Here is a 27,931-nt window from a genome sequence, read left to right on the forward strand (position 1 = left end):
ACTAATGCATCACATAGTATAGTATCACATTGTATTACATATACATATGCAGTTGTAGTCAGAATTTTTCGCCCCCCTGATTTAATAGCCCCCTTATTTATTTTTTTCCCAATTTTTGTTTGACAAGGGAATATTTTTCAACACATTTCTAAACATAACAGTTTTGATAACTCATCTCTAATAACTGATTTATTTTATTTTTATATATTTTCAAGACAATTCTATGCAGCTCAAAGTGACGTTTAAAGGCTTAACTAGGTAGGTTAGGGTAATCAGGCAAGACAATGATGGTTTGATCTGTGGACTGTTGGGAAAAAAATACAGCATAAAGGGGCTAATAATTTTGACCTTAAAATGGCAATGGAAAATAAAACAAACAAAACTTTCTCCAAAAAAAAAAAAAATAATAATAATAAAATAAAAATATTAGACATACTGTGAACATTTCCTAAATCTGTTAAACATCTTTTGGGAAATTAAAAAAGAAAAAAAAAAACAATCTAAGAGGGGTTAATTATTCTGACTTCAACATATAATGTTCATTGCACTCATGTAAGATATAAGGGTCTGTTCTGTGCCTACTGTAGACTAGGCTACATGGCAAGCCTACATTTACTGACTTTTTTACATTCTGGTCTTCTATTTTATCCCGTTCAGTAAGCAATTATGTGTCTTACACAGTAGATTTTGTGTCGGCTTGCTACTTTTTAAAGGTAAGCAAATATACTGTTAGGAACGGTGAAATTTGCAGGCGCTAATATGAGCGCCTTAATGGCTGAAAAACGTTCCCACTATATTTTTTACGGAGAAAATCTCACCACTATATATAATATGAGTTGCTTCTGCATCGTGTATCCATAAAAACGCATTTTACATACGAAATAAAAAAAGAGTGAAGTTTTAAATACATTATTTCAACAGAAGTTTGTAACGCAGGGAACATTTCGAGTCGGATCAGGTAAACTTGAGAGAGCAGCGAAGCTGTTGTGAATGAATAATCACTGGTAAGTGAGAGCCGAGTAAATGAGAAACGGTGCTGTGACATGCAGTGATGTTTAACTAGATAAACCGCTTCAGTTATCAAGGCTATTTACACTAAATATGTTATTTGAGATGCTGACGCTGGTGCGGGCAAAACAACTACAACCCTACAGTCACAGCTGAATAGTTTTGGATGAAATGACTGAAAACTGCAAAAGAGCAATGGAACTTTCAACTTGACATCCGTGCGCAACACTTTTACCATTTGGATATGAACGGGCTACTATTGAATTCTGACGGGTGAAGCTCGTCCATAAGAAACAAAATATCTCAAAATCAGCCTACCTTATTAAACATGATTTTATCCGTATAATGTAATCCCACTGAACACTTTTGCACCTCTCTGTGTTCTTCAAGCGCTCGGCGAATAGAACGGAACGTGTAAATCCAACGGCATTCCCACAGCACACTGTTCTACAGAGTCGCTTCCGAGCTCCTCTCCGCCCGCGGACATCATACTGACTCCCCGTGTGGAGAGCCCAGTATCCGCGCTCTCTACTTTTTTTGCCGTAGCAACTCCCTCTGCTGCCCTTTCCACGGCGGAACCCTCGTTTCGACGTTAAATTGACATCAAATTCACATTTGCAAAATCCACTTTTTTCCAAGAGTCGGAAAACTCGCAGAAAAGCACCATGAAAAATACATCCACGTCGCCGCGTATCATATCATCATACTTGGTGGAAGCGAAACACAAGAGTTCGCCGATTTATCTCCGAGAGATGTTGACAGAGGAAAACTGCGCTGGTAATGATCTGTTCACTGCACACCTCCGTTCTCTCTCTCTCTCTCTCTCTCTCTCTCTCTCTCTCTCTCTCTCTCTCTCTCTCTCTCTCTCTCTCTCTCTCTCTGTGTGTGTGTGTGTGTGTGTCGGTGGGTCGGTCCTCCCACACTGTCCTGAGTAAAGAGATTACAGGCTGGGATGGAATGACACTTACATTTTAACTTCCCCTTCTCTGTTTAAGGATGAGCTTGCTTTTTGTGTCGATACTGTATAGGCTGTTTTCAGTTTTCGCCATTTACCCTCGGTGCTTGTATGTTACAGTATATATAATAGCCTACTTACAACAATATGGATCATGCAATAATGGAATTTATTGGAATTTAAATTAATAAAAACAAACTTATTTATGTAATATATATATATATATATATATATATATATATATATATATATATATATATATATATATATATATATATATATATATATATATATTTTTTTTTTTTTTTTATTATTTAGACGTATGTAACACTTTTTTCATTGGATGTAGTCAACTGTAATTTAAATGAATATAAATTCAGCTTTGTGAGGTGGCGAAAGACTCACCCCCCACAGACAAAGTCCAGAAAATGACCCCTAAATGAGCCCATTTATCCAATTTTCGATTGCTATGCCATCATACATTGTGAAAATGATTAGTAAAAGAAGGCTTTAAGACAAATTACATTTTTATTATTCAAGTAGCCAAAGTATGACTGAGGAAAATTAAATGAGCAGGCCAGCTTGTTTTGAATAACTGCAAAAAGGTTTTTTTTTAGAAAAAAAGAACCACCCCTTTCAATAGGCTGGCTATGGGCCTGTCTTAAAGGGATACTGCACACAATATTATTATGATTTGCTGATTTACTCACCCTTGGACAAATTTTAAAACTGTAGAACATTAAAAATATAGTCCAATAAAAAATGAAAATTTCAATATATGATTTAAAACCTCAATAACTTTTGTCTATGGAAGTCAATGGCTTTTCTCATTTTTTTCCCTTTTTCTGTTAGGATTATTTGGCATATCTCCCTTTGTGTTAAACGTAAGAAAGAAACTCAAACAGGTTTGGAACATGTGGAGTAAATTATGAGTAAATGATGACAGAACATTTTGCGTGAACTATTCCTTTAGAGTAGATTTTAGCTGAAACTTTGGTCCTTGTGATTCATAATAAAAATAAACATAGCAGGCAAAGCCATGATAAAACCTTTCCTGTGGATAGTCTAGGGTCACTTTCATCTTCTACTGCAGAACTAAGATTTGCCTACTTCCTTGATTTTTCAAGAAGTGAGTATACATTTTGTTGAATGGAAACTTCGCAAAAAAAAAAAAATGAATACAAGTAAACAAAATATTTAAATTATTATTATTATTATTATTATTATTATTATTAATTAATTAACTAAAATGACTTTTTTGGAATGTGAATATTCAATGAAGACAAAGTTTAATGGCATTAAGGAACCTCAATTTTAAACTGATTTGTTTATTATTTTTTTCCCACCTACTGTAGAGTGTTAGTAGAAGCGATGTCTTAAAATAAATAATTGAACCAGATCTAATGAATTCAAGACTTTATCTCACACACACACATATTAATTTATTTTAAACTGTGCTTATTTCTCCTATTATAATTTCACATCCACAAAAAGATGTAAATAATTTATCCAGATGTTCTCTATTGTCAGTTGAGGTGGGTGAGGCAAACTTCAGGGAACCTCGCTTTATTTTTTCATCCTGTTTTTGAAAACCAAAGACAGCTGCCTTTCTTCCCTGTGTCTTGACATTCGCTGTGTTTTTAATGAAAGCACTTTCTAAGTTAACTGCTTTAAAACAGTTTTCCAATAACGTCATGTCGAATAATGTACAACAAATTCAAGAAAGCTTTAGAGATTTTCAAGAAGATATGTAGACCGCTTTTTTGTAATAAGGCAAAATGAATGAAAACGGGTCAACAATGAGACTTACGATTTTGTTGTATGCATCAAATTAAATGTATATAAAGTGTATTAAAAAAAAAAAAAAAAAAAACAGAAAGTGTTTCAGGTATTGTGTGTGTGTGTGAAAATAAACATAAAAATTAAATTAGGTTCAATGGTCATTCAGCTTAACATATATGTGAAAATGAAACAACATATTTATTATTACATTTTAACTAATAAAGACTCCAGATACTGAAAATCGCATGTAGGCTAGAGGTTTAAAGCATAATGGCAAAGTTTAAAGATTTTAAATGAAAATTGTAAGCCTGGACTAAAAACAAATAAAATAAATAAATACAAAACTGAGTATGCATCATCTGAAAGCTGCATGAACTAGCTTTACATTGATGTTTACTTTGTTAGGATAAAGCAACATTTTTGGCTGAGATATAATATTTTATATAAGGAATATGAGTGCTTATACATTTTATTAAACAAATAACATAAAATACTGAGAAAATTGCAAATTAAGTGCTATGTAAGTGATATACAGTTAAAGTCAGAATAATTAACCTCCCTGAATTATTAGTCCATTGTTTATTTTTCCCCAATTTCTGTTTAACAGAGAGAATATTTTATTAAAAAAAAAAAAAAAAAAAACTTATTTCTAATTATTCAATCTTTGCCATAATGACAGTACATACTATTTTATTAGATATTTTTCAAGACACTTCTATACAGCTTAAAGTGACATTTAAAGGCTTAACTAGGTTAATTAGGTTAACTAGGCAGGTTAGGGTAATTAAGTTATTGTATAACGAGGGTTTGTTCTGTAGACTTTCGGGGGGGGGGGGAAGTAGCTTTATGGGGCTAATAATTTTGACCTTAAAATGTTTTTAAAAATATCTAAAAAAAAATAAATAAATAAAAAATAAACTGCTTTTATTCTAGCCAAAATAAAACAAATTATTATTTTTTTTTTCAGAAGAAAAACAATATATATTATCAGACATACTATGAAAATTTCCTTGCTCTGTTAAACATTATTTGGGAAATATAAAAAAAAGAACTGTATTTACTGTATTTAGAGTAGGAAATTGGTAAATGTCTTCATGGAACATGATCTTGGCTTAATATTATAATGTTTTCTAACAATAAAAAACAATAAAAAAAAAAAGCCATGTAGCCTAATGTATTTGTTGCTGCACTGTGATCCTAAATCTATAAAATCTTAAATCTGTCTTAAATGCCATCGAATGTTCTAAGAAGGCCTTTTTGGTACATAAACTATTGTTTTGTTAATATTTTTTGACATTGTATTCTGTAAATATTAGTTAAAAAGTATTACATTATAATTTATTTGGTCAGAAAAGTTTATATAGCCACATATCCAGCAAAGGCAGAATTTTCAATCTACATTTTTTTGGCCACGGCTTCTCCTCTCTCCCTCTCTCCAAAGCTCAATTCAGCGTAACGTTCATTAACTATTCGCTCTCTGCCGTGCGAGACGCACAGAATGTGCCGATACTGCACTCTGTCAGACTATACATTTTAATTAGGGCCAGATTACTGTAAACGCGACATGATATTTAAATAGCGCTAGGCTAACAGTGAGGGGACAGCTAGACGTCGGCCTATATCCAGTGGGAGGGAAAACTCCAACACACTTATCAGGACCCGGATGATTTGCCAATCAATTTGCGATCGTTAGATTAAATGACAAGGAAGGGCAGAGAATTATAATCGTCGAACACTGAGAAATGAGAGTGTCTCCTGCTTTATTGAAAATAAATTGATCTTACTATCCGAGATCCACCGTATCACATTGCGAAGAGCCCTTTTAGTGACTTTCCAGATGTCTTTTATATTTATTTTTATCTTCTAAACGTCAGTGATTGACTGCATCGTCCTTCTCAGTCCACAAAATTTCATTTCAACATAAATCTGTCTGCCACACAGACAATGAATTATGTACTCAACCTAAAAATATGCAGAAGTAAAATGATAGGCTGCAATATTTTACATGGAATCACTTTTACTGAAAAGCGCTGCCCTGGTGTGTCTCAATCGGCTTATGAGTTTGATAGTAATACCCAGCAAAAGGTTTTTTCGAGTATTCAGGCATGCCTTTCGGTTTTCTATATGCAGCAGTGGCAGATACACAATTCAAAGCTCCTTTTTTATGCAAGTGCAGGCTTTTCTTGTATTTTCTTATTGCTTTTAATGAACCACATGGCCCTTCAGCAGCCAGCTACTCAAATAAACAAATGCAGATCGATTGCGCATATGAGTTTTACTGGTCTGAAGTGTTCAAAGGGCTGCTAAGAAAACTCGTGCACTTTATATTCCCCAACACACTATGAAAACCGACAGATCCTTTTTTCTTAAGACCACCTACATCATGATATAATATAGTAACATTTGAGCTGATCTTTACTGCTTTATGTCCACATCCATAACTTAATTGTTCAGTTCAAACTGAAAAGCCATGCTGTGGGTTAGAAATGAGTTTACAGAAATGCATTTTTAGAGTAACATTGAACCTTCATGGGTATTATTGTTATTTTTGGCTGTTTGTCATTTAGATATAGTCCTTTCTTGACAATTTAATGTTGTGATTGAAAATCTGGAGTCTTTAACCAAATATTATGTAATCGGTGTTGTTTAAATATTAATATAAGCTTTTTTTTGCAAATATGTCACTTTGTTATTTTGACAAATTATATTAATTTATTGCTATAAATGAATTTTTATTATTCTTTTAAATTTGAAGCCAATATTGCCAGCAGTTTAATTTTTTTTTTAAATAATGCAGCATTTAAATTTTACTAAACCACAATAGTTATAATAATTTGAAATATAAAGAAATTATCTATCTTTTTTTTCTTTCTTAAGCACACAACAATTATAATTATAACACAACAATTATAATTTTTAAATCTACAGTCTTTTTTCTTTCTTTCTTTCTTTCTTTCTTTCTTTTTTCTTTCTTTCTTTCTCCCATGAAAATGTAATATATATGGAAATATTTTGCAGTTATAACACAAATAAAGCTTGTTTAACAATCATATTAGCTTTCATATCCTTTTAGTATTGTATTTTAACTGACATGCCTAATTAAGTATTTACACAACATAATAATAAACTACATCAGCTGTGAGCAAACATTAACATTGTGGCTGATAGCATCTCTATTTTTAAACAAGCCAGTCTTACGTACATATTTTTTTTGGACTCATGTAACATCATGTGAAGAAAAAAAAAAAGTTCCACTGCTGATAGATTTGACTGGAAATAGGTTTCAGGTCACATTTATTCTGCTGGTTGAGCACTCAGTGGGTGTCTGGGAGGCAAAGCTTAAAATCTGGATCAAAGCCCTCGCTCGCTGACCCCTCTGGACCTAATCCACAATCCAAGCAGCACAGAGGGAGAGAGAAAGATGCCCACTCACTCCCCTGACCAACATGCGTTGCACTTTTATAGCATATGTGATTTGGTAGATTTCCATGTTAATGTGTTGAAATTGATTTCCGAGGGCCTATTTAATGACTACAAGTAGTATAAGTCACCAACAGTTTTGAGTAAGTTACTTAAAAAATATATATAAATTACAAATTACTGACAACTACTGAAAAATTGCATTATGCCTACATTACTAATTATTTATTGTAAAAAGTAATCAGATTACTAATTACTTTGAAGTTACTTTTAAAACATAAAACCTATAAAAATACATAATAAACTGCCGCTCCTCCAGTAATTTAGGCCCCATCCCAATTCTACCCCTTAACCTTTCTCCACGTATGCAAATTGGGTAGGGGTGTCCCGATTCTCTTTAGCTAGTTCAGGATTGGTAGAGCTACGCATCGATGAATTGGCTCTTCAGTGTTTGAACTCTCAGTAATGATTAAATCACACTGAACTGAGCTAAACTGAACTGAACTGAACTTAAACACTAAAACCTGAACCACACTGTTCCAGTTACTGAACCACACTGTTCCAGTTACTATGACCATTTATGTGAAGCTGCTTTGACACAATCTACATTGTAAAAGCGCTATACAAATAAAGCTGAATTGAATTGAATTGAGCTAGAAGGCTAAGGACTAAGAGGAAGCGGTAGATACTCCTTCGAACTGAGATTTTTCAGGACCACACTCGAAACCAAGGGGTACAAAAAATTCCCAGAATAAACCAGCCCCAAGCTGCACCAGAAGTAAGGAGATCCACAAATAAGCTTTTATTTTTTTACTTTTTTTTTTCATTATTGCAAATTTTTACAACAAAAAAGCATGTTTTAATACTGTACATTCAAAACAGAGTTCATGTTTTACCATCATGTTTACAAAAAAAAAAAGCAATGCTAAAATAAATGTGTTAAATTTTGCTATATAATCCATAATAATAACAACTTCTGTATAGCAGTCCCACAACATTCTAACACTTGATGACACTGGAATACCCTGTCAGAAAAGTCTAGTGGCTGGGAATGACCTTTTTACAGTGTCTGCTAAAATGTTATTGTTGTTGTCTTGTGTTTACATTGATGAATATGGATGGTGCAAATGCACAGTATAGTTACAATCTTATTGCCACATTAAATTGTTATGATAACATAATATATGCCTTCAGTCATTTCCTGAAGAAAAATACCAAAAAATATTGCAAATGTAATAACTACAGCAGTCGCGATCGTCTGATCTCATATGAAGCAAGAGATCATGATGACGTGTGCAGGTGCTGTAGTGGTGGCCCATTGAGGGGTAAATTTTGAAGCCCTTCCCATGCACACTCTGTTTCAAGGCTCAAGGGGAAGGGGTAGGGGTACAAAAATAGAATTGGGATTGGGCCCTAATATTCACTGAAAAAAGTTGGGGGGTGGGTTGAAGTTAGGATGATTCTAAGGGCCCATTCATTTAGGGGGACCCCAGATACATTAGCAAGGGCCCGCGCCAATAACGCCAATAACACCCACTCCCCCCAACCCCGCTCTTCACTTTTATCTCCCCCCACTTTAATCTGGGGTCACCACAGAGTAAGTAACCGCCAACTTATCCAGCATATGTTTTACGCGGCAGATGCCCTCCCAGCTGCAACCCATCAATGGGAAACATCTATAAACACTCATTCACACACATACACTGCAGACAATTTAGCTTACCCCAATTTACCTATACCACATGTTTTTGAACGTTTTTTGGAACACCCGGAGGAAACCCACGGCAACATTTTTTTTTTATATTTTTTTTTTACTGTACAAGTTTATTTCTGACAGGCCTCACCTAATTTAAACCCCCTTTTTTACAGACCAAAGAGAAAGGCATGTTCGGTTAAACTGTAAAGTTCTGTATTACATGGAGAATCAAATATGCATGTTCAGACATAGGTCGGATGCTAGATATTTATCTGAATTTAAATCACATTTGGAAACAGCTCAAATCAGATGTGAAAAAATAGATCTCAGGAGGATTTTTGTTTTTGCAGTACATGCATGCATCAAATTCCAATCTGTGTAAGATGTGGGCAAAACATCCCAAAAGACACACCTGTTATTATTTCAAAGACGCTTACTAGCAATAGTGAGTTTTTCTGGCAAATGTTAAGCTGTTTTAAAGTCCAGACACAATTTGACAATTTGCCATACAGCAATGCTAGTTTTAAAGTGATTTTTCAGTCAATGCAAACTTTTCTATAATGTCTGCTCTGCTGTTTTAAACTCTTGATTCAAACTCAGAATCATTTTGTTTTGGCCGGATTAAGCTAAAAATGAAGCTATAGCTATTCAGCTACATCTATTTGAACACAGATCTCCATTTCACGTTATTACATTCTCTGTCCTTGACAGGCTACTGAAGAAATCAATTTAAGAATTTTTCCATGTCAGAGAAAGCAGAGCCTTGGAGCCACACGTCTGCATGGAGTAACAGTAGTTCAAAGGTGTTTTCCAGCTGGAATGAACTTTTCCAGAAACAAACTCCAAAAGACTGATTTTGGCTTGAATTTTTATTTAATTATTTTGTTATTTTGTTCACCGGTGTGTTCCTTTTCCAACTCAAGCTCATTGAAAATACTGCCTATTTTATTATTTTTTATTTATTTATTTATTTTAAATACATTATGGCAAGTACGTTTTGTTGCATGTTTCAGATGTAAATTCCACTAGAGGGCACTGTGTACATTTTGAAAACCAGGTTCACATTACTCTACTGTACTGTACTATTTGTTATACACTTCTGAAATGCATCCTTTTACACATTCACACAAACAAAGGGGGGGGGTTGCAGTGTTGCCAACTCAGTGATATATTTAGACCTAACTAGCGACAAATTTAAAACGAAAAGTGACTAGCGACAAATCTAGTGAGTTTTCTGGGTGTTTCTGGAGATTTTTACTGACTTGTGTGTCCGTACTGTACCTTTCCTACTCTACAAGCTGTGGGTGATACCATTGGACCCTCCTCACCCCCACCTGCAGCCTAAGAACAGATCACCCCTCTGCGTACCAATGGCAAATGATTTAGCACCACAAGTGTGAGGTATTTTGCTTGTACAGTCAAACCCATCTGCTTCTCCTTTATTTTATATTTAACAATTCAATTTAATGAGTTCAGTCGTACGAAATTGTACGATTTTAAAAAGGAGGCATGGCACCAAACACCACCCCTGAACCCAACCGTCATTGGGGGATGAGTAATCCAGTGAAATTTTGCGACTTTTCAGGCAGAGCTGCTTTTTCATTGAAAATAGTACAGATCACATAGACCAGCGAACCACTGACTTATACCCTTCCCTAAACTCAAAAGTAAACTGTGAACAAATAGTTTTATCTTGATTTTACATTGCTTTTATGTCTTTTGTAGAACCATACTCTACCTGACTCTAACCCTAGAGCCTAGATCACAATCACAACAAAGTGAGCTATTGAGTAAACTAACTATGCTAAAAAAAGTTGTCCCTTTAAAAAGTTGTTGGATAAATAAAATGGAATAAAAATAGGATTTTATTTAGTGTTTTGCAAAGAACTGAAAAAAAAAAACCTTATATGTTACATATTCCTGTAAATATTAATGTAAAAAGGAAGAAAAGTTGTATGTGTCATACTGAGCCATGACATAAATTTTTACCTTCACTCCCAGAAATAAAGGTATAGGAACTGTCACTGTGGCAGTACCTTTTCAAGAAATACATATTTGTATCCAAAGAGTCCACAGTGGTACAGTACCCTTAAAGGTACATATTAGTACCCAACTGTACCTAAAAAAAGTTACTTTGAGGTACCATTATGGATCCTTTAGTTACAAACTGGTACCTCTTGAAAAGGTACTGTCCCAGTGACAGTTCCTGTACCTTTATTTCTGTGTAAAAAATTCAGTTAAAGGATATTAAAGTACACAGTTGCGGTGTCACAATAAAGTAAGTTGTGGACCTTATTTCCAATGAACTCGTGTTGCCATTTTCACTAATGTCTGACCTCGACAAACAGAACAGAATACATGAACTGCATAAAATCTCCATATTAAGAAATATATAGCCTTAGAGCAGAACCTACCTAATACCTAATCACTTTAAACCAATAGAAGTTCAAAGATAAGGGTTGGAGATCAGTTGGAGCAAACTAGATGAGAAAATTTAGAACTAAAGTAAATTTAGTTTTGGAATCATATTTGTTCAAATGTCATCATAACTATTCAACTATTTCCACTGTAAAGCAGGTTTCTTAACATCGAGTCAAGTAATTGCCACAGACCAATGGTGGTTTGAAGGTTTTTCCAGAAAGTTTACTTCTGCCAAACTGTTTCAAACTTCAGAAACAAGCCCTGTTTGCCTGATTACATACAAATGACGTTACACTAAGTGTGTTCTTCAGTTTCTCTTGAAGCATATCAGCCCCTTGAATCTTTCTCAGCTCCTCATTTCCCTTGCGCTTACAAACACCTTTCCAAGATGGTCAAAGAGCAAGTGTTCAATGAGCCCCCAGCCTCTTTCACAAGAGGACAGTCAAAGTATGCAATGTTTCACTCGACTAAGCAAGACAGCTTCGGCAAGCTGTAAAAACAGGCTCTTGCAACAAGCGAGGCCTTGTTTTTTCCTGCCGACTTGGCGGAGAAAGACAGTGAGACAGAGGTCAGCGAGGCAGCCGGAGGATGGGTCTTATCCAGTGCCCTAATCCTGCCGGGAGCTCTGGCGTTTGAAGTCACATCTGCTGCAGATTTCCCTCCGCCGAGCTCAGGCAGGAGGAAATCTTAAGTCTGAGGGGGGCCAGTTTCCCCTGGTGCTGCTGAGATCACTAACCCTCATCCTGGGTCACCTGAACTGGACCTGTATTCACACGGCTCAGTGTTTTATTGTTCTCAGAGGAAGTGCTGGTCTAGAGTCAGATGTTTAGCATAACAGCATTGTGGCTTTGATTCTATTATAGTATATGGTAACATTTTATTTTACAGCAACCATGTTGCATGAAGATGTACAAAATGTTCAAATGCTTTGCAAATTACACAGTATTTAGCTGTAATATGAACTGAAATTTATTGTTGAACATGTATTATGCTGTATGTTAATGTGTTGTAAAGTTGCATTGAGAAAATTATTGTATATTTTACAGGAAATATATGCAATACTGTAAATACATACACAGCAAGGTAAATGGTACAGCAAATGTAAATATGGTATTTTAGCTGTAACTGATTTACAGTAAGTTACTGGCAAACTGAACTGTAATATGAACTGAATTTTACAGTAGGACGGGTATGCTGTATTTTACTGTATTTAGAAAGGTTGCATTGTAAAAATGACTGTATATTTTAAATTAAAGATATACAATACTGTAAATATATTTTTACTGTAATTTACAGTAAGTTACTGGCAAACTACTGCATATTCTACATGAAATTGTTAACAGTTAATCTAAGAAAAATAAATTAATACATAGACTTAGTTAATGCATTGCATGAACCCCCATTTATGTTTATACATGAATATTCATTGAGTGATTGATTGATTGCTATTACAATTATACATAACACTTAATAATGCTGTTGCATTAGTTAATGTTACTTAATTTATTTACTAACATGAACAAATAATGAACATTACAGCATTTATTCACATGGGTTAACAACTAGTTCTTACACGGCTTTCTGGAATTTCTGGTTGGACAGTTACAGCATTCCAAGGTATGTTATTCCTAGATAAAAACTTCTAAAAATAACAAAGGCTCATTGCGGTAGTTCGAATTATCTTGACTGTCAGTGAATACATTCATGTCCCTATATATGCTTGTTCCCGCTGTTTTTGAAAGTTTAGTGCCATATTGTGATTGAATAATATGTAGATTAGTGTATACTCCTTTCAGCTGTTTTCGTTTCTGTCACCTTTGAGTTGAATTCACTATTTCTTTCATTTTCTACGACTTTTTCAAGGCCGGTTTGCGAGAGCAGCACTCTTAGGAGAGAACCCAAAACTTCCCTCATCCAAGACACTTCCTTCAGCTCCTCTGTGGGGATCCTGAAGCGCTCCCAGGCCAGAAATAGCGCCTCCAGCATGTCCTGGGTCTTCCGCAAGACCTCCTCCCGGTGGGACATGCCTGGAACTCCTCCCTAGGTAGGCGTACAGGAGGCATTTGAAACAGATGCCCGAGCCACCTTGGCTGACTTCTCTCCATGTGGAGGAGCAGCAGCTCTACTCTGAGCTCCTCCGGGGTGACAGAGCTCCTCACCCTATCCAAAAGGGTGCACCCTGCCACTCTGCGAAGGAAACTCATTTCGGCCACTTGTATTCGAGATCTTGTCCTTTCGGTCATGACCCAAAGTTTATGACCATAGGTGAGAGTAGGAACATAGATTGACTGGTAAATCAAGAGCTTTGTCAATCTCACGCTCCATCTTTCCCTGACTCATGAACAAAACCACGAGATACTTTAACTCCTCTACCTGGGGTAAGGACTCTCTTCCAACCTGGATATGGCAAACCACCTTTTTCCAGTGGAGCACCATGACCTCAGATTTGGACCCCAGCCCGTGTCACACTCTGCAGCAAACCGCCCCAGTGCATGCTGAAGGTCCATGTTTGATGAAGCCAACAGAACAACATCGTCTGCGAATAACAGAGATGAAATCCTGTGGTCCCCGAACCGGATCCCCTCCAGCCCAAGGCTGCGCTTTGAAGTTCTGTCCATATAAATTATTAATAGTATTGGTGACAAAAGGCAGCCCTGCCTGGGGCCATGGTCAGACAGTGGAAGGAATACTTTGAAGATCTCCTTTGAGTTAAATTAAAGAATTAATAACCTGTTATGGTACAGATCATTGTTTTGTATGTCATAATTCCCAGATGAGTCTGTGTTATTCAACAGTTGTTATGTAGAAATGACATACCTTGGAATATCGCAACTGACAAATCAGAATGAAAATACAGTCATTCATTAATAGCCCTTATTAAAAAGAAAGTTGACTATTCTAACATTGACTATTAATGAATGCTACAAAATTAGTGAATACAATAATAATGGAAATTTGTTGTAAGTTGTGAACCAATTGGTTTGGTTAGAAAATTTAACATGAACTAAAATCACAGACAGTAAATATGCTAAATTTAAAATTGCTTATGATTTTAGAGACATATTGATCTGCTCATTGGTTAGCACGTGTGTTTCTGACCTACTTTGTATGCTCTGACCTTACTTACTAAGAGGTCTCAGGTGCAGTGGCTTCCGGGTGTTTGCGTGTCTGGGCTATTATTTGTGATTGGCTCAGACCAGTATCTGATTTCCCTTGGGTAATTCTTCACACATAAGTGTATCTGCTTATGTCTTAAGAAACGACCCCTGGAGAGATATTTTGAGGTTTAATAAATGCAAAACCAAGTCTTGTGAACAGTTAATGAGCATTCAGTCAATGGGTGAATCTGCTTAGTAGTAAATGAGGCACATATACTCTCCTCTTTCTCTCTCAAACACACACACGCAAGCACGCACTCGCACACACACACACACACACACACACACACACACACACACACACACACACACACACACACACACACAGTTAGTCTCGTTTTGCAAACAGCCCTCCTGTGCTCAGCCTACCATGATGGAGTGAAAATGAAAGAGAGAGACAGTTTATTCACACTCAAGACTTTGTCAGCATATTTTCCTTTGAAACCTACAAAGACAACAATGTGTCAAAATGCAGAAGCGCTTGCATGTAAGCTGGTGTTTAGTTTGGTGTGCAAGATGGAAATGTATTTATATACTGGAGGACATGGTGAAAAATCTCCGAACTTCACAGACTACGTGCCAACAGTCATTTGGCAAGAGCGTAAGCCATTGTGACATAATCGGTTTCAGTTAGACTGACAGGCAGAGTCAGAGAGGAGTCAGTGACTGCCACACATGTCAGCTTGAGCTTCTGTCAATCCACAGGCTGACAGCGCTTTCTTCAAGAAATGTATTTTATTTTTTGGTGGGTTTTTGTAAAAATCAATTTAAGAAGGAAACTATAAACAAACATAAAGAGAATATATTTATTTAGAGACTAAAACATTTAATGTAGTTTTAAGTCTTTGATTTGAAGTTCATCTGGTTGTAATTGCCATTTGATTGGCTTAGCCACATTCAAATAGAGCATATGCAAAAAAAAAAAAAAAAAAAAAAAAAGGTACAGTACTACATTTCACTGTTTATAGATAACTCTATGTGAATTGTGTTTTTTACCACCACTAGGTGGTAATAAGTGACTTTAGAAAGGAAGTAATTTAATTCAATGATTCTCAACCAGTTGACCTCAGTGATCCTGCAGGTGGGCCGCGAGTTTAAATTTAACATTATATACCTTGATTTCATTTTAAAATATGTCATATTAAAATAAGGTAATTGAGTTTCCTGTTTACTGTAATGGACTTTTCAACTTTGGTTTTAAAAAACAGCCTCATAGTTAAATACAGACATAACTGTGGGTTAAACTTCCAACCACTGCACACCAGCTAGGATTACATTCTCAGTTGTATAAAGCAAACAGTCATGCAAATGAAAAGGTAACGAAGATTAGTGTTATAATAACCAGATCATTCGTGCCTCATGTCTGTGACTCGTGCTGTATCATAGTCGCACAAGTCAAAACTGTTGATTCACAAACTATGTTGTCCAGGTCGAATGTTTTATAATGGACACGCACATATACAATAGAATCTAGCAAGGCTTGGTGGTGTCTGTTATTAAACATTCGCAATATATTCATTTAGACAACATAGCTTGTTAATAGATGTTCACAAGCTATGGAGGTTGAGGTGGGTCTCCAAGTGAAATAGGTTGAGACACCCGATTTAATTCACAACAGAAGATTTAGTTTAATTTATGCCAATTTATTTATCCCAAAAATCTGAGAAAACAATTATTTTGGTCAATTCTGATGTTTATCATGGTAGTAACTACAGGTCCAATCTGCTGCGAGACACATCATGACCACCATCATCTTCTCGAACATGTCGGATTTTAAATCAGGATGATTACAACTACATCAGTACTTCACTAATGACCAGTATGCGGCTATTCAGAGTAATGAAACAGCAAAATTGGGGAAGCTGCATGTCAAAGTTTTGCAACAACTGTGTTCTTGAGCGTTTCATCTTCTTTAAAGCCTGCAGTCTAAGACAGTGGACCATTGTCATCCAATTAAATCAAATTAAAATCTTTTGTAACATTGAAAGCTTTAGACCAGGATTTTATTTTTTTATTAAATATGTCTGTCTATTAGGATGTATAGTGGGTTTAAGATCTGTTACTGAAATTAAATCTCCAGCAATGCTGATTGTACATTTTTATTGAAAAAAAAACATATCGCTAAAACAATTTCATATGCAGAATATACATATTGTAAAGTTCTTGAGCATATAGCAGATGGAAATATCTCAGATGTAAACACTATGTGGAGTTATGAGGAAGATGAAGATAAAGTTTGTAATAAACAAGGTGCAATCTAAAGAACAAAAACCTCAAAATCAAAATAACAATGTTACAATATTAATGTTGGGCAGTTTGAAAATAAATTTCAAGATTATATCAGCGATTAGTTAATATATATATATATATATATATATATATATATATATATATATATATATATATATATATATATATATATATATATATAATATTAATTATTTTTATTTTTTTTATAAAGAAGCACAATTGTTCTGACCTAAAGTCCATTGAAATGGACAACAAATTTCTAAACTTAAAGGGTGTTGATTTTTTATTATTTTTATAATTTTGTCTCATTTTTAGGAGCCTTATACTACATACTTTTACATTTTTCTGAAACTTGGTTCCAGAAAGAATTAGAGTTTGAAAGCGTTAACAGTCATGAAAATGTTTTCACACACAGCGTTATTGGTCCAGACAGAACCCGACGTGAGCTGTCTCAAAAGAGACAGCACATTGCAAGTTGTTTGGTGTCAGCTTAGTGTTTACTGGCCTTTAGACCATCCATATACTTAATGCGACAATTTTTCTCATTCTTAATATAGCAAACATAGACTTGAACACAACCTAAGTGAATCTGCACCATGAAATTTAAACAATGTGCTTAGATCCAAAACATTAAGCCGGCAGTGTGCAAATTTAAGATGTTGAATAAGAAAATCAGTGAAGATGCATCTTAAACCTAAAATACACCTAGATCTAACAGCAAAAAAAAAGCTGTGTGTAACCGGTTCTGCGTTGTGTTTTCTTTGCTTTATTAAGAAATAACCAGTAGGAGATCTGCAGTTGTGACGGCTCTTTACTCACTGAGAAAATATCAAAAAGCACAGCTTTTACAGTGTGTCCTCGCCCTTACAGCTTTTCTGTTAAAAGTAAAGTGCAATGCATTTTAGCATTCACATGTTTCGGTTAGGCTAAAGTTTATCAAAACCTCAATTTAAGCGATAACACAAAAATAATGAAATATATGTGAAAAATAAAGGTATAAATATTATTTAAACATGAATACTAGCTTTAAAAGTTATTTATAAAGTAAAGATGATTAAAGATTAATTGGAGCTTAGCAGACACCCACCTCTCCCATGCGCAGTCAGTGCAGAAAGGGAAGAGGCTGGCGCAAAACAGGAAATTAAATGGCGTGAGCTCCCTTAGAAATTTAAAGGAAAAGACACACACTAACAAACACCTCAGGTACACTTACTAACACATTAGATAAAATACATATTTTGAGTAATTCTATACTTAAAGCAAATTATAATTTTCATACCTGTTACATGTGCTTACAGAACACATCTGATTTGACAGCAGACTGCAAATTAAAACTTACATTCTGTGCCTTGTTAGCAAATATACTCTCCTAACCTGCAGGTGGCAGAAATCTGTATTTTCATTCCAAAAAGGGATAATATTTACAACCTGTAACAAAGTAGCATTACTGTGCCACTTTGAAAGTAGTTTGTTGCTGAACACAGATGGATTTACTTGTGCAAATATAATCAAATGTTTACTGGGAAATATGTTGTCAAATAAATGCATCCTTTCATTTTTTTTCCTGCATTGCTAGCTGAACAGCCAATCCGAGTACTCTCAAAACAGGGGTCTGACTTGTGAGTGGGTCATTAAATCATTAACTGAGCTGAATCATTCAACCAACGCCTTCATTTCTATTAATGATGTACTGACACAATGTCTAAATGATCTGCAATGGGTGTTTTGTCGCAGAGTGAAGAGCATATGGAGGTTGAAAAAAAAGCAGACAATGTAGACCAAAGTGGACATGGTCTTTTGTAGCATCTCCAATAGGGAAAATAGACTTATTCATGGGGTGGCAGAGGGGTGTCCACAGACAATTACAGAAAATGTATTTTTATCCCTAACCTGGCATTAAAAATAATGAATAAATCCAATGATTGTTGGATACATTAACCTGTGGCCAACTTTTTTGTTCAGCTTGAAGTGAGAATCGTTACTGCCAGGAAAAATTAATTAAAAGCTTGTGATACAGTATTGTTCATCTGGACATTGGTTAATGTGACATTGTTCAATGGGTTCAAACAGTGAGGTTTGCTTTAAAGTCATTTAATGAATGACTATTTTAAACAGACCCCCTAGCTTTTGTGATGGTTGAATCAACGCAAAATCAACAAAAAAGTCACTAATTTTTGCTATCCTGCAAAATCCGTAATTAAGCACAAAATAATTGCAAAAACATAAATAATCTCGTAAAATATCCAATTCCAAACCATATAATCATTAATTTATCGATTCATGAATTCATTCATTTTAGTCCCTTTATTAATCCAGGGTTTAGCCTACCCAATTCAGCTGTACCGCATGTCTTTGGACTGTGGGGGAAAATAGAGCACTTGGACAAAAAATAAATTATATTTATTTCAGGTTGCATTTAATTGTTTTACATGACTTATAGACGTTGCATACACATCGCATGTGATGTATTTGAGAGTCTCTCAAAAAATGATGTCTCATCTGCGCCTTCACAATCATTACATCACGTGGAATGGGGGGGCGGGGGGAGTTTTCAGCTTGTGCAGTAAGCAGACGCGGATGAAGCGCTAATGATTTACATGTGACATCATAGCAAAGATTAGATATGGACATCTTGGGGGGCAAATTAAACGTTTTGTGCGTATGACGCGCTTGAAACTACAAAAGAAAGTTTGAGTAAACGAAGCAATGAAAAAGACAAGTGAGATTGGTTCAAGGGTGACTGCTGCTGGATGTGACCGAATTGAAGGACATTATTTGTGCTTTACATGTATGGCTGGCATTATGATCGATAAGTGTTTTTGTTTAATTATTTCCCTGCAGTTAACGAGAGGAAATGCTTTCCTGGTGTTTTAGGTGTATTACGGTAGCAAAAGCCTTAACGCTTGTCCTGTGTGTGGCATGATGTCAGATGCTCCGGGGAGTGAAATTTGAGAGAAAATAATATCATGGATAAAAATAAGAGTAATACAACTTTCCTTTGGCTCAAGCCCTACCAATTTAGATCCTATTTTGTCAAAAGACTAAAATAAAGAAGCTTTTTTTTATGATTTGCGTCATTGTCATTGTTTCAGATTGCACACCTAACATGGCAGGTTACCTAATATGGTAAATACAAGTAAATACGTATAAATGGTCCATAAATTTTTGGTAATTACCACTACAAAATCATTTTTATCACCAAAAAAAATAAAAAATAAATAAATAAAAAATTATATATATATATATATATATATATATATATATATATATATATATATATATATATATATATATATATATATATATATATATAAATAAATAAAACATGTTAAATTGGTAAAATTGTTTTATTTTTTATTGTTTATATTTAAAAATGAATAAATTGGTCTTATACTTCATATATTCAGATTTTCATCGTACATGTTTTAGTTCCAGTATTTTTACCATAAACCAGCATATCAGCCATTTGGTAGAGGGCAATATTTTGCAAATTGTGGGATGTGTTGAAAAAAAAAGCCTTCATTATGTTAACTAGCAATATTAGGTCTTAAGAAAATGCATTAATATGTATCGTCATAAATGTCTTACTTTTTTTCTAATTAGCTCAATAGCTCTTCCCCTAATTTCTTCTTATTATATTATGTTATTACCGCTTACCTTATTTCTTAAGCATGTGCAATTATAAGACAAATCTAACCTACTTTAGTTTAATATAACATTGTGAAAACAATCTTTCTGTACTTCTCTGAACTAATATTAATTATTGAATTAATAATTGATAAATGACATATTATAGTGATACATATAAATGTATTTACAATACTTATTTACAAAACAATAATTAGAAATTATCTAAAAATTAAAAGTAATAATTTTCTTTATTTTATTTTATTTTTTTCAGGGAAATGCAATTTAATTACAGTAACTAGTTACTTTGTTACTAATTACACCCAACACTGACAACGTAACATGACATTGGGTGTTGCAGATGATGTATACTGGATGTAGTGTCATGAGAAATGCAATGCCACTCACAAAAAGAGTTGTATTCTAAAGTTGAAGATTAAAATACATGCTTCTATCCATAAGATAAAATGAAAAGTGAAACTTCCAGTACTGAATTCAATTTTGGGGTGGCACATCTTGCACATACAAAAAAAACAAAACAAAAAAAAAAAAAAACAGTGTTTTAGATATTGCATTTGTCATTCAGCAAAGACCAACGTTTCAGATTTTATTCTATAAGGGCCACTTTAAAGAACGACGCAGCTGTTGCACTGAATGGAAAATATACCCCTCAATGATTTCAGCTCATTACTGCCTAGTATAAAGCACATGGTTTAGCTTATTTAAGTGTTTATTTCTTATAGCGTGGTAATGGCTTTCATGTGACGCTCTCAAGATGAAATAATTGTTTTTAAGCCCTTAAGAACAAGATTACTAACTGCCACTTGCCCCTTCTGATAACCATCCACACTGAAATTCTCCCTGGCAGTTTAATAATTCTGTTAATCTCAGATTACATCTTTAAGAATTCAATTTCACACCTGAAAACCATGTCTGATTGGGCTTTATTGCTTCAGACACTCCCATCCTCCGAGTTAGTGATTTATGTGCTGCAGAGTTACGTTCCCATTTTATGGTAATTGCTTTGTGTTTGCGCTGCCATTGTTTACAGTGAATGCAAGTGTCTCAACAAGGGTGTGAACGTGAGATTGTTTATACAGCTTGATCCAGTCAGACTGACTCTTTTTTTTTTTTTTCAGACTTTAGTTTTTTTGTTTACATTTCACAAATTGGCAAGATGCTTCCCTTGCCTCCAGACAAATCTGATTCGCTCAAGATTAAGTTCTGGTTTTCCGAGGTGGTTGTTTTGCTGCGTGTCTTCTCAAGCTCGTGGGATGGTTTGTTTGCGATCCACCGCTATCGTTTCCCTCATCTGCAAAAAAGTAAGAACGATCCTCAAATAACATTTTTTCCCTCATATGGGTTTGCTCAGGCAAAAACCCCCTTCATCCCAATCTGTACCTCCATCTGCTCCCTGCGGTTTAGCGGAAAACAGTTTGCTTCTCTTCTGTTCCACGCACTTTTAAAGAGGAGTCTCAGATAACACCCAGCGAGACTCGGTAGGAATGCTGGGATATGTTAATAGTGGTGTTAGAAACACACTCGGTGTGACTGGGAAGTGTGTTATGTTATGATCCTCACTGCACCGAGGGGGCCGCAGCGAGCTATGATGTAAAGTTTATTGATTTACGCCATCGATCGGCCTCTCCTGCGGCACAGCACCTCAGAGGCATGTTGGTCCTCTGACAAACTCTTTCTTCCCTCATTTTTTCCTCTTTCTCAGTCTTTTTTTAGTACAAGCCTCAGTGCCCACCATTCCACTCAGAACAACCGAGGCATGAAAATACAAATGACATATACTGCTAATCGTCCTCTACTCAGGAGAAACCCAAATGACTTCTGTTCTTTCTTAAAGGGCTCATCGGATGCCTATTTCCCACAAGTTGATGTGATTCTTTAGGGCTTTAAGGCACAGTATGCCATTTCTCCATAAGAGGGCACATATTCACAACAAACAACGGCATATTTTCGAGTCATGTGAAGGAGCTTCAGATGGAAACTTGTTTTGTGTTCAGAGGAAACTCGACAAAAAGGAACATAAAAACCTACTGCCTGCTAGCTTTTTGGAAGTGTAATTACAGAGCTACACAAACAACATGCATAAGTATTTATGCATGAGTACGCACAAAAAAAGTACAGTGGGTCTTGCTGATCAAAGCAAAACAACATCGCTGATGCAATTGTTAATGGGAGACGAATGAAAGTGCGATGCAACAAAAAGCAGCAAAGCTTTTATTATGCCAGAGTTCACCATTGTGGTTCTTTTGGCCGTGATTATTTGTGGTAGAAACGGCTCTGTTTTATCATACTATATACAGGTTAAGTTCTGTTATAATGCTGTTCTGTGCAGTCTAATAAAACCCACAAAAATAATCTTTTGTGTTTTCTATAAAACCAAACTTGAAATCTAGGGTGTACAATATCATCAGCATGGCGACATAAGGCACAATTCATATCACAATATTTAAATAGAATTTAACATTATGGATTTTTTATATTTTAAGTCAGCAAAATATGTAAAACAGTTCTAGTGTTTTTTTTTTTTTTTTTTTTTTTAATAAAAATATCTTACATATTGTGCCTCTAATGAAAAGTTAATAACACACCTAGGTTACAGTTTAAAATACATCTCTGTTCATAGCAAACTGTTTTGATTCATGTCTCTCTAAATGATGCTCTCTCGACACAGCACATGTGACGTAATGCCTTGACAACAGCTGATGAGATCCCTTACACAGACTGCACCCCAAACACAAATGTCAATATTATTATTTTAAATAGATTACACACAAGTTCAAAGCCAAATTGTAAATTTAGGTGAGTTTGTGCATAATGATGTGACATTTACCCATATTTTGTCTTCTGTGTAAGTTTTTTAAAATGACTTAGTCATAAAAATAACTGCAAGAAAAAAAAAAAAAAAAAAAGCAGAAAAGAACCCTACAAATAATGTAGACATTGGAACAGTGGCAGACTGTTTCCAGCTCACTCGGTTCAAGTATATATATGGTCGGGATGTGGCAGGGGCTTTAGCCTGTGTGACATCACTTTGCCCAGATTCTGTTAAAAACTTAATTAAAAAGTTCTTACAACTTCATTACAAAGTTCTTACAACTGTTAATAAAGATCTTATAATTTGTGTAATTTATGAGGATTAAAAGATTAATATATAAATAAAAATAAATATATATATTACAATACAACAAAACACTGGATGCAATGTAAAAAGTGATAGGTTGTTTTGGTAAACTTCAATCAAAATCTTTACTTTTCTGCTGATATCAGTTTGAAGGCTTCAGCCAAAATATTCTTATCCACGCCCCTCTTACTGTTATTTTCCTATAAGGGAATGATCTGCTAAAGGAAAGCCCTGCCCCATACTTAATATTCCGTCTTAACTGGACAAACAAGTAAATAGATTATCTTCATAATCTGCATAATTTTAAATTTAAGTAAGTTAAGTCAACTATATATATATATATATATATATATATATATATATATATATATATATATATATATATATATATATATATATATCACGCATTGCTAAAAAACACTATTGAGACAATTATTTTGCGTTATTTTGAAAATGAATGTTGAAGCTAAATCACAATAATGAGATCATTGTGTAAATTCAGCTGCTACAATGTGATATCTTTGAGCGTTTAATCATTAATCCATGAGAAAGCCTCAACAAAGGTTTTGTTTCCATTTTCCTGCTATGAGAGTGCAGCTGGACTCAAAAGTGTGGATTACAGTGGTCTGTTAACACGCGACACAAATATGTTTGTAAAGAACATTTTTAAACCAGAGAGATTTTCGCATCTAGAAATGGTGAAATACAGATTTGCCACTCATCATCTTTTAAAAGAACAATGCCATTCTAGTTCACACCGATTGCCCTGTCTCTATGGATTTGGTACATGTGTGATCAATGTTTTTTGTTTATGCTTATTCAGACGGCAAAGTTACTTCGTATCGTCAGCAGTATTCTTTCAGTTTTTAAAAACCTACCTTTGTCAAAATGATTTAGTTACTAAGTTTACAGTATGTTGATAGTACTGCAATATTATGGACTGAGAGATCCGCTGTAAATGCTGCTCTCTGAATGTAATCACCTTAATCAAACTATTACCGTCTTGTAGAATTTTTGCCGCATTTTGTTACAGGATAGCTGCTACTCTATATACACATAAGACTGTTTGACACTATTCTCTGCACCTACCAAGTCTCTGCATACAAAAAATGTGGCGTTTACCATACAGCATGCATTATCAAATTCTATTAAAAATACACTTTTCCAGCATTTCATACTCATAACCAATACCTTGTTTGTCACGGGAACATGCATGAAATGTTCCTGAAGGAAAGTGAAAGTGCCAAACTGCAGTTAAAGTCGAAAAAATTAAGAATGAAACACCAGAAATTACATGAAACACTGGAGGAAATGTGGATAGCGTGGTGATGCAATAATGTTTATCGAATTATGTGCTATAACATGTAAAACACGATCATGCAATGAACATTCAAAAGCAACTCATGTAAACACCTTATTCATATTATTGTCTTATTTAGATCAAGGCAAATAATTTGATTACTGGTGCCCATGTAAACGTCACTGTCCATTTCCCCTTCGTCTGTGTTTGTGTTGCCCCTGTGAAAATCAACGCATGCACATACTGAAACTCCCCTTTTATGCAAACCCTTCCCTCTGTCGCCACTCAGCACTTTGACCTAAACAAAGCTGGACTTGGCTGACTTTTTTTTTCAAACTAGAGGTGTGAAAACACCCTGCTGAGACAGGAGGAGTTTCATGGCTCTTTAAAGAGCCATGACACCCCCCACTTTCGGTTAAAGTCTACTTCAGAATTTTTTCAAAAGATGCATGATTAATGGGCGTGGAGCTCCGCGAGCATCGGGCAGGAGTGGGCGTGGCCAGCAGGGGAGAACGTGAGCGAACGAAGCTAGCTCACAAAATGAGACAAACCGTGAGGAGACGCATGAGTTTATAGTTTACAAAGTTAAAATGCAAAGAAATGAACAGTGATTTAATGCCCTGCTACATTTGTTATTCGTAATTTCATAAACACATAATCACAATTTATATCATTATAAAGATAAGTGTGTTCATGTAAACCCTATAAATGAGGACTTCTCCCTCAATCCCCGTATCCAGCAGACTCAGTGCAGCAGGTCTCCTGACCTGTCTATTTTAACCGTTAGCCCTGCAGGTAATCTGGAGGATTTAGGCAAACACAGCAGCACAGTGATGTGTCTGAATGTGAACGAACTCCTGATAAAAGACAGCGTCCGCCATTCTCTAATTCTCGTGCTGCTCTCCCGACATGGTAGCAGCACACACACAGCTTTGCTGTATGATCGGCCCTGACAAGATCGCGGGGGAAAACATGCAACAAACCACGTGGATCATGGAAACAAACGCATATGAGCCTTCATAAACGGCTAAATACTGTGTGCCCGTGCCGTGGGTCCATGACTTGTCTTAGAGCTCGGGCTTGACTCTGGCAGGTCTCATGAACAATTAAGCAGCCGGCTCTTCTCATAGGATAAGAAACTCCACTATGAATAATAATGAGAAACCGACGCGTCATCATTGCACTTGCAGTACTGCGCTACGTCGCCGATTTTGATCCCGCCCCAAAAATCATTTTAAACCCGGAAGCTAAAATCTGCTGACAAAAGCTCAAAATTATCCAGTTTTCCCCACAATTAAAGCTGACAGGTGCTAACATTGTCTTAACTGATGCTCAACACACACAAATCTGTTAATATATAATAAAAAAGTTCTCCAGGGTGTCCTGAACCTTTAACAGTTCCAAGTTAGAATGATGGTAATCACTCTTTTAAGTAGGGACAACTTATCGTTTGTTTTTTTTAACTTTAAACATTTTAGAAACTAATCATTTTTTACAGTGTGTATTTTGATTGATATGACAGTTGTGTGCACACACACACACACTTTCAAGACCCATTTCAGTTCAAACAAGAACTGAATTTTGCATCCATTGATCCCTTTAAAGCAAGAAAGGAAACAAACAAGAAACAAATTAAACAGACTCAAGGTCAGCGTGTGTCTGGGCCCTTTGTATAATTCATGTCTTGCATTCTCCATTTAACTCTTTTTCTAACTTTCTTTCTCTCTCTCTCTTTCTCTAGTGCTCAGTGGCACCTCCGATAAATTGTGCCGGACTGCAGCGCTCGAGTCCTTATGTCACCGTGACTCAAGATGAAGAGATCACAACCCGCGTTCATTATTCAGAGAAGCGGCGCGGGCCAGGTAGCAACACCTGAGTGAAACCTGAGGGTCAGGCTTTATTATTGCTCTGCTGGAGAACTGGATTTATACATTACAACTTCACACATACACTACACACATATAACTAGATCTTAGATGGCACAAAGGTGCATTTCAACCACATGCTCAGTGGGCTTTAATGCAGTCAAAAGAAATGGAATAATAGGAATAATCAGCAGTTCTTGTAGTTAACTTTAGGTAGCTTTTACATGTTTCAGCTATATTTTTTACTTATTGGTTTATTGATGATGGTACATTAGTATGTAAAAAAATACCTTGTTCATGCTTTTGTCACCAGCAGGGTAGATTACTGTAATGGACTCCTCACTGGCCTTCCCAAAAAGTAAGTCAGACAGTTGCAGCTCATCCACAACGCTGCAGCCAGGATTCTGACCAGAACCAGAAAATCAAAGCACATCACGCCTGTCCTCAGGTCTTTACACTGGCTCCCAGTTACATTCAGAATAGATCTTAAAGTATTACTACTTGTCTATAAATCTATAAATGGCCTAGGACCTTAGTACATTACAGATACGCTCACTAAATACAAACATAAAAGATTACTCAGATCTTTAGGATCAAATAAATTGCAAGGGTTCAGTCAAAGCAGGTTGAATCCGCCTTCACCTATTACACCCTATACCCTGCTAGAATCAGCTATCAGAAATGATCAGATGTGCTCCAACATTTGGCGCATGCAAATCAAGACTTCTCAACACATCTGTTTAGCTGTGCCTTTACTGAAGGAGCACTGTGCTACATTTGACAGATCGCACTATTATATATTTCATTCTTTTATAAATGTTTGACACATATTACTTTGTTTTAATCACTTTTATTATTTGTTATATTCTAATACTTTTTTATTTTATTCCTGCTTATGTGAAGCACTTTGAATTGCCACTGTGTATGAAATGTGCTATGTAAATAAACTTGCCTTGCCTTACATTGCTAATTATAGTAAATTAAACATTTAACTATAGAAATTAATTCATTTGTTTTAGCTTAACACCAACAAAAATTCCTGTAAGTTGTCAAGACCATAGTTTTTACTTTCCTTTAGAGTTAAATGCAAATTTTTATTTGAATTAATTAAATAAATAAAATCAACATAATAATAATAATAATAATAATAATAATAATAATAATAATAATAATAATAACAATAATAATTAATAATAATAATAAAAGAAGAAGAAGAAGAAGAGAAAAAGAATGACAAAGTCACCCAACCAAATTAGCAAAACCTGATAAAAATCTAATAATTACTGTAATAAAGGAAATCTAAAAATTAT

At 35.2% G+C, this 27,931-nt stretch overlaps 1 protein-coding gene and 1 long non-coding RNA gene across 8 annotated transcripts in view; one reads left to right on the forward strand and one right to left on the reverse strand.

Moving 5' to 3' along the window:
* Positions 1-27,931, reverse strand: part of flrt2 (fibronectin leucine rich transmembrane protein 2) — a 77,205-nt gene that overhangs the window by 6,237 nt on the left and 43,037 nt on the right. For 2 of the 7 annotated variants that reach the window (XR_015517996.1, XM_087297832.1), the window contains exon 1: positions 1,327-1,790. The exons of the other annotated variants lie outside the window; for them this stretch is intronic. The gene's annotated coding sequence lies outside the window, so the exon portion shown is untranslated. Of the gene's footprint in view, positions 1-1,326; positions 1,791-27,931 lie in introns of those variants that run through there. 7 annotated transcript variants of the gene reach the window in all.
* LOC141379539 (uncharacterized) lies at positions 1,011-14,602 on the forward strand. Its single transcript, XR_015518208.1, has 3 exons — positions 1,011-1,785; positions 2,816-2,868; positions 13,146-14,602. It is a non-coding gene; the product is annotated as an uncharacterized LOC141379539 (long non-coding RNA).

This window comes from Danio rerio, chromosome 20 (genome assembly GCF_052040795.2).
Source record: "Danio rerio strain M-AB ecotype USA chromosome 20, GRCz13ab, whole genome shotgun sequence".
Classification (NCBI taxonomy): Eukaryota; Metazoa; Chordata; class Actinopteri; order Cypriniformes; family Danionidae; genus Danio; species Danio rerio.